Consider the following 16,992-nt stretch of genomic DNA (forward strand, 5'->3'; position numbering starts at 1 on the left):
TAGGAAACCTGCAGAACTTAAAGTAGACATTGGCTCCAAATGCAATGTTATATCGGCACAATGTTTGCCAAAGTAAGAGCTGGTGAGAAACTTGATTCAGCAAAGTGTGCAAAACTAGTTGCTTATGGTGATGAAGAGATTCAAACTGATGGTGCTGTAGTTCTCACATGCCATTCTGTTGGGAACAGCTATGACTTGCAGTTGTACATAGTCAAAAGACACATGCAGTCTTTGTTAGGCTTCAAAGACAGCTTGAGAACGGGACTGATTTCATTTAGTAAAGAAGTCCACCATATAAGTCTGAAAAACGATAGTTTTACATAGAATATTTTTAGTGAATATGCTAATATTTTCACAGACTTGGCAAACTTCCAGTCACATATTCCATGAAGTTAAACCATGAACTAAGCCCAGTTGTCAGACTAGCAAGGAGGGTTTCAGAAGCAATGCAGAGCAACGTAAAAGCAGATCTTGACAAAATGGTGAATTTAGGTGTTCTTACTCCAGTAAATGAACCAACTGAATGGGTATCCTCCATGGTTTAGCTCATAAGAAAAGCCCAGATGACATTCAAATATATATTGATTTGAGAGATTTAAAGAAAGCACTTAAATGACCTCATCATCTGATGTGCACAGTAGAAGTAGTAGCCACTCTCATGCCAAATGCCACAGTTTTTTCTGTCTTAGATGCAAAAAGTTCATTTTGGCAAATTTTGTTGGATCACAAATTTTCATTGTTAACCACTTTCAGTACACTATTTGGTAGATACAGATTCCTGAGAATGCCATTTGGGATAAATTCTACCAGTGAAGTATTTCAACATGTGATGGAAGAAATTTCTTCAGGTTATCCACGTGCTATTATAGTAGATGACATTACTGTAGGGGGCATTAGTGAAGTTCAACATGATGGAAACCTCAAGAAAGTTCTAGACCATGCTCGTGAAGTTAGTCTTAAACTGAATCCTTAGGAATGTAAATTCAAACTGAAAGAAGTTACTAATGTGGATCATTTGCTTACCAGTTCTGGCTTACAACCAGATCCATCTAAACAACCAGCAATTCTTGAGATGCCAGTTCCAGAAAATGTCACATCTTTACAACATTTTCTTGGTATGGTCAACTATTTAGGAAAGTTCATCCCAGACCTGAGTGAGCTTTCAGCACTGTTATGTGAGTTGACATGCAAAAATGTAAACTAGTCCTGGTTGGCACAACACCAAAAAGTATTTGATGTTCTGAAGCAGAAAATTGTCAGTCCACCCACAATGAGATATTATGATGTTCACAAACCTGTAACTCTTTCGTGTGATGCTTCATGTCTTCAAGAAGGCATGTCTTCAAGAAGGCATACCAGTAGCCTATGCATCCAGAACTTTAACCCAAACTGAAATGCAGTATGCACAAATTGAAAAAGAGCTTTAGGCAGTAGTGCTCTCATGTTCGAAGGTCCATGATTATATTTATGGCAAACCTGTTCAAACAGAGACTGATCACCAACCTCTAGTGACAATTCTGAAAAAGCCAATACATACAGCCCCAGCACACTTGCAATGCACGATGTTAAAACATCTAAAGAATATGACCAAATGGGAATCATCAGAAGTATTTGTGAAGAAATGAGATCTTGCATTGTACAATCTGATGGAATGGATTTCAGAAGGAATCAAAGACACACATTACCAGTCTCCGAACCAGTGACCGAGCAGATTGCCTTTGCTAGAGACTCTGTTTCTCAGAGTGACTCTGCACTTTTTCAAATTCCAGAGGACAGTGTATCTTCAAGTAATCCTGATGTAATCCCCAAAGTTCCAATTGTAAAAGAATCCCCATAGACTGTCCCTGTTGCTAAACCCAGTCAAAGTTTTTATGTGACCAGATCGGGTAGAATTTCCAGACCCATTTCGAAATACACAGCAACTTAGACTTGAATTCATTTATGTTAAATGCTGATGTGATATCTAGCTTGTAAAGTATTTTGTTCTTCTATTGCATGTTGAACAAATCAAAGAGGGAGGATGTAGATCATTGTGTGTATTGTACCTAGTCAGGCACTGTAGCTAGATAGCACATGCATATAAGTTACTGAGCACATGCAAGATCAGTGCCATTTTTTTATAGTCTGTCAGAGTGAATGCAGGCATGAATGGAGATGCACATGCGAGTGTGTTTGAAGTAATGAGTCAGTCAATTAGCTTAAGCATATATTCCAGTTACATCTCCTGATGTGTTTATGTACAATAAACAACTTGAACCCATCACAATGCCTCAGTGTCTCATTTGAATGCAAGAGACATGTGACAATGGCCTGAAACTAAATGGAAAGAAGCGCATAATAATCCCCTTTGGGAAATCAAATACCCCTGCAAATTACAACATTGATAGCAACCCCCCTAAGAGTGGACCCAGTGGCTAGAGATCTGGGTACTCAGACGGTAATCTGAACTTTGACTACCATGTGGCCACAGTGGGTGAGGAAATATTCTATGTGGCTTAGCTCATAAGTCAGGACATGGCATCCAGATCTAAGGATGTCATAGCATCACCATACTCAGCCCTCATCAGACCAATAATTGAGTACTATATACCCTCTGACATGTAACTCCCTAGGTACCTGCAACAGTTGGAGCATCCTCAGAGATTTCTCACCAAAAGAATACTGGGCATAACCAGCATGTCATACGTGGACTGATTAAAAGCCCTATCAATGTATTCAGTTTCCTACAGATCATTGAGGGGTTATCTATACCTGACCTTCAAGGCAGTCTCTGACCCAGCCTTGGATGTGTTGTATATTCACAAAACTAACTGCATAAGGGATACCCACTCTAAAGATGTAAATCTGATCTTTGCCATGGGTAGATCATGCTGGAGAGACAGATATGTGCCCCAGAGATTGCCCCTCTCTGGAATAGGCTTCCTGTTCACATGAAGCACAGCCCTTCCCTGACCATCTTCAAGCACAAGCTGGACCAATGGATGGGAAATCACAAATTCACTCCTGGGGTGGCACCCATGTCTCTTATGGACAGAAGAGGTCTGTAAAAATTGTCAAAATCCTGCTTACTGACCCTTGTTATGCTTTCCCTATGGATACAAAATTTAATAAAACTAGTTAGGCTTGTAAGGATTCTTGAGGAGCCGTTAAGCTAGTAATCCCCTATGAATCTGTAAAAAAACTCGACTAACAAGCTAGTTATCCCACCCTCTTTTAAATTTAGTGACAGTCAAGTTTTTGTACATTTAAAGGAATAGAATTCCAGCACTTCCGAGCTCTGCCATAAAAGGATTTCCACAATAACATTAATCTAAAAATGTTTATATCAGCAACTAAATGATTATTCCTCATCGCCATCTGATGGTGTTTTTGTACCACACCGAAGCACTGTGTCAGCACTGTTTTGTATACCTTATTATTCAGATTCTTTGTCATCCTTCTGTCACACATTACTCCTGAAACTTTGTGCCGTTGGCTCCAGCACCTTTGATTCCATCTTAGATATCTTCATTCAGATTTCATTCCAAACTTGCATTTATTTGCTTTGAACTTCAGATGTCACTCTTCTGTCCAGTCTGCCAATTACTCAGACTTGCAGTCAGGAAAGCCTTTCATCTTTAATGGCCTTCTCTGCTTTGGTGTCCTCCACTAAATTAGTGACTTTGCTTTTGAGCTTTATAGTCCTGTCTTAAGCAATAATGCTGAATACACTGGCCATAGCACTGACCCCTGTGATACGCCAGTTATTATTCTGTCCTAATATGCCATCTTCCTCTTTATTTTATTTATTTATTTATTTATTTATTCATTTGTCTTTGTTGACTGGGAAAAGTCTAATTGTGTAAAACCCATTACAGCAGTGGTCCAGTGAGAAAAGCTCCACATTTAAGTTACACATGATGCACATTTATAATTGCAGGGTAAAAGCATTGATCCCTGATGTTATTTGCATGATCTGTAAATATTTCTTACATGAACATAGCATTTTAACACAAAAAAGAGAGAAATTAACATAAATTGGCTAATTATTGAATAGAAAATTAAACAGCAGTTAATGTATGATGACTGCAGGAAAATATCCAACTGGGGTATTTTTGAGGTTAGTAATAATTTACAGACAGAGACAAGTAGTAATGTATCATAAAAATTGATAAGAGAGATATGAAAGGTGAGATTATGGAAATGAGCAGGAAGATAAATGGGCAGAGGAGGAAATAATAGTGGTGGGGTGTGAGAGTAGGAAGAACAGTAAGAGCTTAGGAAATTACTGCAGTATAAGGAGGAGCCATAACATAAAAAAGGTCGGGACTCAAAATGGCTGTAAGAGTTGGTGAAAAGTAGTCTGGGTAAAGCTAGCCAGGTGAGCAGGAAGAACAGAGCCATTTTTAGCATAGATGCTGTTTAAGCAAAGTTTTGAAACTATTTAAGCTTTCTATTTGTTTTAAATGCATGGGGATTTCATTCCAAGGTTTTTTACACATAATTGGAGTAGAGAGAGTCTCCAGCAGAGCAGAATGTCTTACTGATACGTCACAAGATGTTATTGCTAGAGAAAAGGTCTCTAGTGGGTGAACAGTACAGCAGAGCATTTGTAATGCCGAGCATTTGTCTGGAGAATACAACTGGTTGTGGGCACTAAGTAGTTGTGAATATGTCATCTGGTTTGGGAGTTCAAGCCAGTTTGCTTTAATGCAAAGCAGGGGTGTGTTTTATAAGGTTGGTTGCTTGCAAATTTAGCTAGTTTATTGTAAAAGGAGGCTAATTTACTCTTTATTACCTTTTGAGTTCTCCTTTTGATTCAGTTCTCAGCTGACCATATTAGCCTTTCACTGCTTCAAGTCCTTGGCTTTCTCGGTAACTGCTTGTTTAAAACTGAGTTGCAGACCTTGTTAAAGTTGAGGTAGGCTACATCATCAAGATTACATTTATTCAGCTCCATGTCAGTTGAAATGAATAAATGAACAATGTTCTGCTGCAAGGATCTCTTTGCTATGAAGCCTTGATAATTAGTGTCTATTGTCCTCTAGATTCATCAGCAAAGTCTCCAATACATTTTCCTTTGTTTTACAAACATTTCAGTCTGCCTGATTGGTCTTTAGTTTCCTGGGTCATTCTTAACAGCCCGGGTAGCTCTCCTATGTAACAGTTATGTCTGCTTCCCAAGATTATTTTCCATCCTCAAAGCATATCTATACATATCAGGTCTCTCGCTTAATGTTAGTAAGAGAAATATCTGTTATTTTACACTGTGAATTGAACATAAAAAAAAAGTCAGCTAAATTTTCAAAATTATTCACATTCTGTAATGCTAGGATGAAAAATGTTACTAGATTTAAACTATTTGGCCTGCTTTTGTACTCATGTTCAAAGTATAGGAGAATGTACCTATAGTAAAAACCAAAACCAATCAGCAGTTAAGCAGCCTTTACGGATCTAAGCATTTTATGACAAGCAGAACCTGCATCAGCACTAACCAGATGCCCTTACTCCCACACCTCATCTATACTCGGTGTCCAACAATTCTGTCACCAAGACATTTGGGCAAATTAGGAAGCACATCATGGTTTAGCCTCTCATCATAACAAGTGAGAGAGTGTTAAAGTATAAAAGCATAGTTTGTATATTCTATAATTACCAGATCACCTACTTCACTAAAAGCCTACCACTAAAAGTAATTAAGTGACTGTGGCTGGAACTTGAACAGCATACAAAATACATTTATATGAGTATGGCTTATAAGACCCTAAATACATCAAGATATACAGCAATAAAATTATATGTATGATCATGTCTACTCAGATCAGAAGGAATGAACAAAGAAGCTATACCAATCATCAAAAATGGATATGGAAAAGTAGTATTTGCTACATATGGTGAAAAGCTTTTTAGCATCCTATCTGTAAATGTAAAATAAAAATGTTCAGCTATATGACAACTGGCAATGCAACAATGGTATTACCTAAACCAGCCTTTTATGACACATTTCTGGTATTACGTAGTAATGATATATGTCTCTAAAAATACTAATCATGCTCCTGATATATTTATATATATATATATATATATATATATATATATATATATATATATATATATATATATATATATATATATATATATATATATATATATATATATACACACACACACACACACACACATATATATATGCTCACAAACATAAATTTTCTCTCTCTCTCTATATATATATATATATATATATATATATATATATATATATATATATATATATATATATGTATATATATATATATATATATATATATATATATATATATATATATATATATATATATATATATATATATATGTATGTATATATATATATATATATATATATAAAACAGGAACCAAAGGAGACACCAAACCACAGCAAATAAAATCATGTAACTTTAATACAAAAACAGGTGAGCACTTTCGCAGCAAAGCCGCTTCATCAGACAATTCAAATAGAAATGCATCATCATTTTTAAATACCTACATGGCCAATAGTAAAAGACATTCAGTTAAAAGCAACTTCTTAAAGTCATAGCATCTAAATCATTATAACCCTACTATGCACCAGACTCAGACTTTCATGAAACTTTCATGACTATAATAAAAAGTTCATTATAGAAATACATTATAAAAATAATAATAACTTATCTGGGTAGGGGTCTATCTAGCAACTTGGGGTGGATGGACAATTTATTATTCAAACCCCTGCCATGATTGGCACGTAGTCTTATGATCCATTCCAGTTCCCTTCCCTCAACTCTGTTCTTAATCGCTCCTCCACGTATTCCTAGTGTAACAACCTCAATTACCATGAACTTTAAAGTGTGTTCATCACCCAACTCCATAATATGTTTGGATAGTGCATTCGTTGTTACACTCCTAGAAATATCATACAAGTGTCCCTGATTCGATCTCATAGTCTACGTGTGGTCAAACCCACATAAAAACAGTACATTTCTCACAGTAACTCAGATAAACTAAATGTATAGTGTTGCAATTCATTGTTAATTCAAATATAAACTCCCTTCCCACATCTCGATGGTAGAACCTACCTTTGTGGTCAAGATATCGACAATAGTTACAGTTATGGCATGGAAAGGTGCCAAATTCATTACCCTTAACCTGATTATTGTATTGTCTATCTTGTCTTGGACCACATAGAAGTCTCTTCAATGATTTTTTATTTTTGAAAACATAACGTGGGGTATCACCTACTAGCTCCCTGACATTTTCATCTGCACACAAGACATTCCAGTTCTTCTTATATATATCCCGTATAAGCTTAACATTGCTGGAGTATGTAACTGGAACTTTCATAAAGTTATGTCCCATAGGTTTACCATTGACTCTTCTGTCATTATTGGAAAAATAGGGTTTACCTATGTCTCCTCTCATTTCACGGGTATGTGTTAGTGCTGTTTTCACCTCACCCTTCAGATATCCTCTCTTCAAAAAATTTTGTTCCAAATTCTCCAGCTTTTCCCTAAATTTATTATCATTGGCCGTTAGCCTTGATGCTCTTAAAGCTTGCCCTCTCACCACTTTTCCAAAAATGTGTCATGGGTGCATACTACTTCTTTCAACATAGGTGTTCCTATAGCATTCTTTCCAATGTATACTAGTTTCAAACTCTCCCGAGTTTAACCTATCTATTCTAACATCTAGACACTGGACCCTAACCAATTCGGCTTTGTTAAGGGCAGATCTTGCCTCTTAAACCTAGTTGATTTCTTGGAAACAGTTACCAAAACCATAGATGAGGGCAAGGTAGTCCACACAGCCTACCTGGACCTCGTAAAAGCCTTTGACACAATACCCCACTCGGGCATCATAAATAAGCTTACCAGCTTAAATATCAACCCCTATATCACAAGATGGGTTGCAAACTGGCTCAGAGATAGAACCCACATGGTCAGAATCGCAGGTGCCATGTCCGAATCCAAACCAGTTACAAGTGGCATCCTACAGGGCTCAGTTCTGGGACCTCTCTTGTTCGGTATATATTTCTCTGAGGTTCAGGCTAACATGGGGGGGATTATGGCTGACAAGGTTCGCAGATGACTGCAAACTGGGGGCCATAATCGAATCTCCAGCTGACACAAGCATCCTCCAAAAGGGTCTCACAGAGACGGATGTTTGGTGCCAGAGCCACGGCCTCAAGCTAAATGCTAAAAAGTGCATAGTCATCCCCTTTGGGAAAAACAAGGTGCCCACAAATTACCACATAGGTGGTAATCCATTAAGTATGGAAGAAGTAATTAGAGATTTGGGGACCAACGTAGATAGTAATCTCTCCTTTGATAATCATGTTGCCAAAGTGGTTAGAAAGACCTTCTATATAGCTCACCTTATCATGAAAGGGTTTGCATCTAGATCAAGAGAGGTCATTGTGCCCCTCTACTCGTCGCTCATCAGGCCCATAATTGAATACAATGCCCCTTTTGGGATATACCTTACCCGACACCTGCAGCAACTGGAGAGACCCCAAAAGTACCTCAGCAAGAGGATCATGGGCTACAAACAGATGTCCTATGCAGCTCAACTAAAGAAACTCCAGCTCTACTCAGTTGCTTACCGCCTACTCAGAGGCGACCTAGCTTGACGTACAAAGCCATGTCAAACCCAGAATTAATGGACATGCTCCACCTCAAAAAATCCAAGTCCCTTAGAGCTACACGCTCCAGGGACCTAAACCTCAGCACAAAAATAAATAGGACATGATGGAGGGACAGATTCATTTCCCAGAGGCTCCCCTCACTCTGGAATAGAATCCCAATTCATGTTAGACATAGCCCCTCGCTGACCCTCTTCAAGCAAAATCTGGACGCGTGGATGGGAAATCGCAAATTCACCCCTGGGATCTCTTCTGTGTCCCTGCTAGACAGAGGCACAGTGAACTAATCTTGAAAGGGTACCTGCTGTGACTTACTTTACAGAGGCACAGCAGGCTAATCTAATAGGGAGGCGGAAGCCAAATACACTCTGGCTAGGCTTATAAATGCCCTAGGGCAGATAGCCTAGTATCTATCTATGAACCTATGAACCTATGGAGCTGCAGGCTGCAAATTTCAGGAAGTCAGTACTATTATTGATTCCTTTCAAAAAGATTTGAAAAGATAAATCATCTCCCTCCCAAAGGAGGAAGAGATCATCAACAAAATGCCGACAGAAAATCAAAGTAGAACCCATATGCCCAAGAACATTCTCTCTCTCCCATGCTGCCATCACCAAGTTGGCATAGCTATTGGCACAAGGAGTGCCCATAGCTATGCCAACACACTGTTTAAAAAATGTCTGTTCAAAAACAAAAATGTTGTTTTCAAGTATGGTCTCTACCATAAAGCATAATAACTCTATCATTTTCTGTTCATACATACTATTCTCTCCAAGATACTTTTTGAGCATCTCTATTCCCTGATCATTGGGTATGGCTGTAAATAGAGCCTGTACATCTAAAGTTGCCATCAGACACTCCATTGTAGGTGGCCTGTCCCTAATGCAAGCATAAAGAACTTCTAAGAAATGTTTTGTGACTTTCAAGACATATTTATCCTTAGCCAAAATCGGTTTTGGGTGTTCTTCAATATAAATCGAGAGTGGTTCCATAGCCCATCCCCTTCCTGCTACTATAGGTCTTAGGGGTGGGTTGAGGGGGTTCTTATGTATCTTAGGGAGGCCTTGTATGAGTGGTATTACCGGTTCCCTAACAACAAGATAGTCATATAGTTCTTGTGAAATGGTACGGCATTGCATACATTCAAATAAATCATTACTGATGGAAGAAACACTTTATATATATATATATATATATATATATATATATATATATATAGATATAAACCATTCATTAGAACGAAAGTGCATTAAATTGAAAAGGAAATGTAGCAACTCACTAGTACGAAACAACACTGTGTCGAAAATCCATGTGTACGAATGACACTAAATTGAAGTTGCATAATTCGTATGCAATTTCACGAAATTACACTCAAACAAGTAATTGATAGTATATCATAAATATGGTAGACGCTGTTCATACTACATTCTGTGCTGAACACAGCAACATGGCGAACACCGTAACGTCCAGCCCAGGACTGATAGGGCAAGTATATCAGACTACAAAATCAAGGAAAGGAAAAGATATTCTCGTAATTGAAAGCTTTATCTACTACCTGAAAAAGTGTACTAAAAGTAGAAAGTATTGGTGCTGTAAGCATAAAATGACCGAGCAATACAAGGGGAGAGCAATTAGATGTATTAGTACCTCTGGAGAAGAGTTGGTGAAGTCAGTACATCACAACCATTCTGCAGACCCATCTGAAATAGAGAGGTACATTGTCTGTCATAAACTGAAACAACGTGCATCTGTTTCTAATGATTCTACTTGTCTAATAGTAGATGATGCATTAGCATCTACTCCGCTAGAGTTTGCACCAGCAATGCCTAGTAGAACAGCTATGTTACAGCAAGTTATGAGAACTCGTAGCAAAATCAGTGGCAAACAGGTTAAATGGGCTGTCACTTTGTTAGATATGAGTTTAGCTGTTTTTCCCTTAAAGACTGGACAATTTATGCAAAAGACGTTGAGTGACTCTAACCAAGATAATATTGCAGTGTTGTTCACAACTCAACAAAATCTAGTAGACTTAGCTAAAGCCACTATTTGGATAATGGACTGTACGTACTTCATTAACAATAATTGGCTAAGCTTCTGGTGTCATTTAAAGGGGATCCAATATTTATCTGCCTGGGAAGACATGATCGACAAACCCCAGTGCTTTGCCAGAGATGGTCTGCACCTGTCACCCCTGGGATTCAGGTTACTGGCTAAAGCACTTGCCACCCCTATAGTGCCTTTTTTGGGCAAGGTTCAAAGGATAAAACCACCACCGTAACAGATACAAGCATGCAAAATCTGAAGGTAATGCTACTCAATGCTAGAAGTCTAAACCTCAAAATGCACTCTGTCGAGGCACATCGATATCTGTGCAGTAACCAAGACCTGGTTCAAGGCTCCAGAGAGCACCCCTGCAACACCAGACTACAATTCTTACCACACTTTTCAGCCACAAAACCAAGACCAAAACACTAAAGGTGGAGGAGTGTCCATATTCACCAAGGATATTCACACCTCCAGGCTAGTTGCCCAACACAATGCATCTGAAATTCTCCAGGTGCAACTAACACTAGGTAAGACTGCAATCCAAATTGTAGCTTGCTACAGATCCCCCACCATGCCCCAAGATTCTCATTACACCTTTCTAAACATACTGGAAAATATTAAGATACAACCAAACACCCTAATAGTGGGTGATTTCAACTACCCTGCCATTAATTTGGAAAACTACTCGGGTACCAACTCCTTTTCCCAACGGTTCTTGGAATTCATAAATTCCAGCACCCTGGATCAACTAATCCATTGTCCCACCAGGGGCTCCAATATCCTAGACCTGGTCATTACCAACATGGGAGATAGATGCTCCACACCAGTGGTTACCCCCTCATTGGTCAGGTCTGACCATAAGCAAATCACCTTTGACATCCACATCCCACCCCCACCCCACAGTAAGAAAACCTTGTTAAAAAACTTCTTCAAAGCCAACTTCATGCTACTGAAGTCAGAAGTGACAAACTTCACAACACCCATGCAGACGGGATCTGGAAGTTCGACTGCAGAATCCTACACTAAGGCACTGTACAAGCACAACCACTCATGCATGAATTGTGCCATCCCAAATAGAACCAAGATGCTCTTCTCCAAAAAAAGGAAGCCAATCTGGTGGTCCCCTGTTATAAACAAACTATACAACAGAAGGAAGAAACTGTTGCACAAAAGAGGAAAATCCCAGGATGCAAAAAACTCCCTCACCAGCCTCAGTAAGAAGCTGAGATCCCTCATAAAATCCTCAAAAGCTAGTTACAAAAATAAAATTGCCAAAGATTCCAAAGACAACCACAAGGCATTCTATAGTTATGTCAAGAATCTAAATGGCAGTGCTCAGATCTGCTGTGTGCTACAACAGAATGGCATTAAATATACTGATCCCAAGGATATTGCCAATATCCTGGCAGATTGATTTAGTGCTAACTTCACCCCCCTCTCACCCCCTAAAGGGCCCATCTCAATACCAAAAGATTGCCAAATTCCGATAATCACGGCCACACAGGTAGAAACCGCACTCTCTGCACAGCTACAGTTATCCAGCTCCACAAGGGAGGATCCACCTTGGATCCCGGGAACTACTGTCCCATCAGTCTGACAAGCTTGATCTGCAAGGGCATGGAATGCATTATCATGGAACTTATAAACAAAGACATTGGCAACCTTCAAACACTGGACCCCACCCAGTTTGGGTTTGTGAAGGGCCGATCTTGTCTCCTGAATCTGATTGACTTCTTTGAATCAGTCTCCAGAGCTGTGGACGAGGGTAAGGTGGTCCACACAGCCTATCTGGACCTCGCCAAGGCCTTCAACACCATCCCTCACTCTGGAATCATAGATAAACTTACTAAGCTGGGCATAAATACCTACGTCACTCGATGGGTTGCCAACTGGCTTACTGACAGAAACCAGACTGTAAAAGTAGCCGACTCCAAATCCAGCTCCAGACAAGTGACAAGTGGAGTACCTCAGGGTTCAGTCCTGGGACCACTCTTGTTTGGTATCTACCTCTCTGAAGTACAGGACAACACTAAGGGACTCTGGCTAACAAAGTTTGCAGATGACTGCAAACTGGGAGCAATTATTGAATCTCCAAATGATGTGGATATTCTACAAAAGGGCCTTGCAGAAACAGATGCCTGGTGCCAGAGCCATGGGCTCAAGCTTAATGCCAAGAAATGTATAGTTATCCCCTTTGGAAAAAAATTACCACATAGGTGGCAGTACACTAAACTTCAAAAGTGTGATGAGAGACTTAGGGACACAGGTGGACAGTGGTCTCACTTTTGATAACCACATCAACACAACAGTCACAAAATCCTTCTATGTGGCACACCTCATCACTAAGGGCTTTTCATCCAGAAAAAAGGAGGTCATTGTCCCACTGTACTCATCCCTCATTAGACCCATTATAGAGTATAATGCCCTGTTTGGTATGTACCTCACAAGACATTTGCAACAACTGGAAAGGCCACAGAAATACCTCACTAAAAGAATCACAGGCCTAAAGCAGATGCCATATGCCGACCATCTAAAAAAACTCCAACTATACTCTGTGGCATATCGTCTACTCAGAGGTGATCTCTGCTTAACATACAAGGCCATGTCAAACCCTGAGCTGTTGGACATGCTCCACTTAAAGAAATCCCAATCCCTCAGAGCCACACGCTCCAGGGATCTAAACCTTGTCATCACAATGAACAAAACATGCTGGAGGGATAGGTTCCTGACCCAGAGACTCCCTATACTCTGGAATAGACTGCCCATACATGTCAAGCAGAGTGCCTCATTGGCCCTCTTCAAAAGGAACCTTGATGATTGGATGGGAGCTAGGAAATTCACCCCAGGGATCATGTCAGTCACCCTGCTAGACAGGGGTCCAGAGAAGTAAATATTGTGAGAAGAAATATCCAGGGAATTGTTATGGCTAGGCTTGCATAGGCTCTAGGGCTGATAGCCTAGTACCAGCCTATGAACCTATAAGAATTGTAGACAGCTGTACACAATCCACACATTTATTAAATGTGGATCCAATAGCAAAAGCTTACCGTTGGTTTATTGCTTAATGGCAAAAAGTCACTGAAGTCTTACAATTACCTGTGGAGTGGGTTATTATATTTACTATCTAGTGAAAAGCTACATTATAGAGTAACCTACATATTATGTGATTTTGAAATCGCTGCACTGAAAAGTGTCAAGATAAATATGCAAAATGTCACACCTAAGGGGTGTTTTTTCCACTTTGGCCGTAGCCTATGGTGGAAGATCCATAGCCTGGGATTAGGTAGTCTTTACAATTCATCTATGAATTTTCAGTTAGCAGTTAAGAGATTGGCTGCTTTGGCATTTATTAATGAAAATGATGTGTTACCAACATTTTCTGAATTAAAGAAGGAATTTCCAACAGAGGGTGAACCAATACTGAGCTATTTTACCGAATAGTACGTTTTGGGTAAACTACGAAAATTTAACTCCCGTCACATAGCCTAGTTTAGATTTCCACCTCTGTTCCCAGTCCACTTTTGGAACGTAGCTATATTGAATGAGCTATGTTTGCCCAGAACTCAAAACAACGTTGAGACATGGCATCGCTGATTTAAGTGCCTACTTGGGAAAGATATGTCAGATATTAGGCATGTTATGCTGACAGTTGTAAGGGAACAGAATAGGATAGATTAACTTAGAATTCGTATGTCTACTGGATGCCCTCCTTCACCAAAGATAAGAGCGCTGTTACGATGGGAATCTCAGTTCAAACACGTTTTCAATCATAGAAATTAGTACACAAATGCAGAATATGTTAGAGCTATTTCAAATTTATTAAAGATGTAGAGCCCTCACGTATTTTACATGTATTTCATGTATTGCTTCACATTTCAATTTACGTAGTTTAATTTACTCCAAATTATGTTTTGTGAGAAGACTTTATAGATGATATGAGTGTGCTTTAATGACTTATATAGTAAATAATGGGTGTAATATTGAGGGTTTCACTTGCAAAATACATATTTCAGAACTTCGCTGTAGTGTCATTCATACAAGTGGATTTTTCTTTTCGATTTAATGCACTTTCGTTCTAGTGAATGGTTTCCAAATATATATATATATATATATATATATATATATATATATGTGTGTGTGTGTGTGTGTGTGTGTGTGTGTGTGTGTGTGTGTGTGTGTGTGTGTGTGTGTGTCTATTCTGCTGCCACTTATCATCCCATGAAATATTCTAACTTCCTTATCTTACTGCATCAGAACCATACTTTTCCCCATAGTACTCCATGTTCTATCTATCCTAATTAACTCCATTAGCAGTTTGCCCTTGACTTCCTGTCTCTGACCCCAATCTCCCTTTCTGACTTCATCCTGAATTACCCTATTATTCATGTTTCCTGTTTCTCTGCTCCCAAACCCAGATCTGTTACAGTATAGTTAATGTATATAATGCTCTTTATGGCTAGTCTGACTGTAATTAATCATTCATGATCAAACCTATAGAATTACTTATAATAACATAGACCAGACCGTATTTTAGTATTTCTGATTATTGTAGCTTAACTGTATTCTATGAATATATTGTGTATTTTGAATATATTGTATCATCTGGTTCATGTTTATGTAATTTTGTGTCTTTAGATATTCCAATTTTATTATTATTGTTATTTATAAAATGGGCAGGGAATACCAGCCAGTCAGGCTACTAATTATCTCTGCATCAAATGTGTTATATAGATATAAAAAACTAGTGCAGGCCACCTAGACCTCATATTCAGTCACAGTTCTCTTCTTCATAGGCTTCAAAATGTCACCATCAGCCATTTTTCCTAAACCACTATCTATGGTCTGCACTGAAAGCAAAGTCTGCATTCCACTTTCACATAACATAGCTTAATACCATAGAAACTGTAAACATGACAGCTTCCTACAATGGTGGTAAAAAATAAAAGAAAACCTTTTTGTTTTAATATTACTTTCAGCAAATACTTACAACTCTGTCAAAATGTAACATTTTGATCTCTGAATTTCAACATATTACCTATGAAACATCACTGTCTGAACCTCAGCATTGAATCTGTGCAACTTGAATTCACAATGCAGCTATGAATCTTTCTTCTTCTTCTTTCGGCTTTTCCCGGTTAGGGGTCGCCACAGCGGAACTCCGGTCCGCTAATGACTGGCAGTAGATTTTTACAGTGCTGAGGGGCCAGCCCGACAACCAACCTTCAACGAAGGCACGTCCATTTACGCATGTCTTTCGAACGCCACTTGACCGCGGGGAGGACATGCAGACTCCACACAGAAGGCGCTCCAGCCGAGAATCGAACGGGAAAACCTCCTGCTGTGAGGCGACAATGCTACTGCTCCACCACCGCAGCTTACAATGCGATTATGAATACTACTCCAAAATGACATTCACAAATGAAATTGCAGACTGGCACAACCAATTTGATAGAAGGATCCCTGAAATGACCACAGTGAAAATTTCATAACCAAAATTTCACATAAATAAAAAGTTATAACCTTGTAGAACAATCATTTAGCTGAAACAGGCAATGCATATTTTTAAAATATTATTTTCATCAAATGTCCATAACCTCATATTTTGAACACCTGTTTGTCATCACACCATCTAGTAACCATCACCACCTGAACAATGACTATGAATTTGCGCAACTCCAGTCCAGAATGCATTGCACAGCAGCAAGTAACAGTTTGGTAGAGGGTCTCTTCAACTGACTACCCTATCCACAACAACATATACATAAGTAAAAAGTTATAACTCTGCAACACACTTATTTTACACATTATTTTAACAATAGTCCAAAACTTAACACATTTTCTGTCTCCCTTCCATGGTCCATGAGCATCTAAACTGTGACACTAAACATGTTCAAAGTGACCTTATAGTCCAATTTACAAAAATAACTACAAAGTGGCATTTAAAAATGGATTTGCATAGTGCCCCACAAAAGTTTGACAAATGGGTCTGTAAAGTGAAGCACGGTGAGAGTACAAAATTGTTGCTTATCAGTTTGACAGTTTTTATTTAAAATCCTTTCCTCTCTTCACTCTTCAAAACTGCAGGGGTTTTGTACTGGAGAAAGAACATGCACATTTTACTCTCTTCAAAATTCTTACACTAGTGACTAATCAAAGATGAGATGAAGCAACAGCAACATGCTTTTGATTGACTTTATGTGTACCAGATTCATTATATGTGAATAAGGGGCTTTGCTAGGAATTAGTAAAGAATTGATGATCAGTCAGTTACTTAAATCAATCTTCGACATCAGCATCAACCCCCATTTTCTCAT

Source organism: Protopterus annectens, chromosome 8.part0 (assembly GCF_019279795.1).
Source record: "Protopterus annectens isolate FY-2018-M chromosome 8.part0, PAN1.0, whole genome shotgun sequence".
Lineage (NCBI taxonomy): Eukaryota > Metazoa > Chordata > Ceratodontiformes > Protopteridae > Protopterus > Protopterus annectens.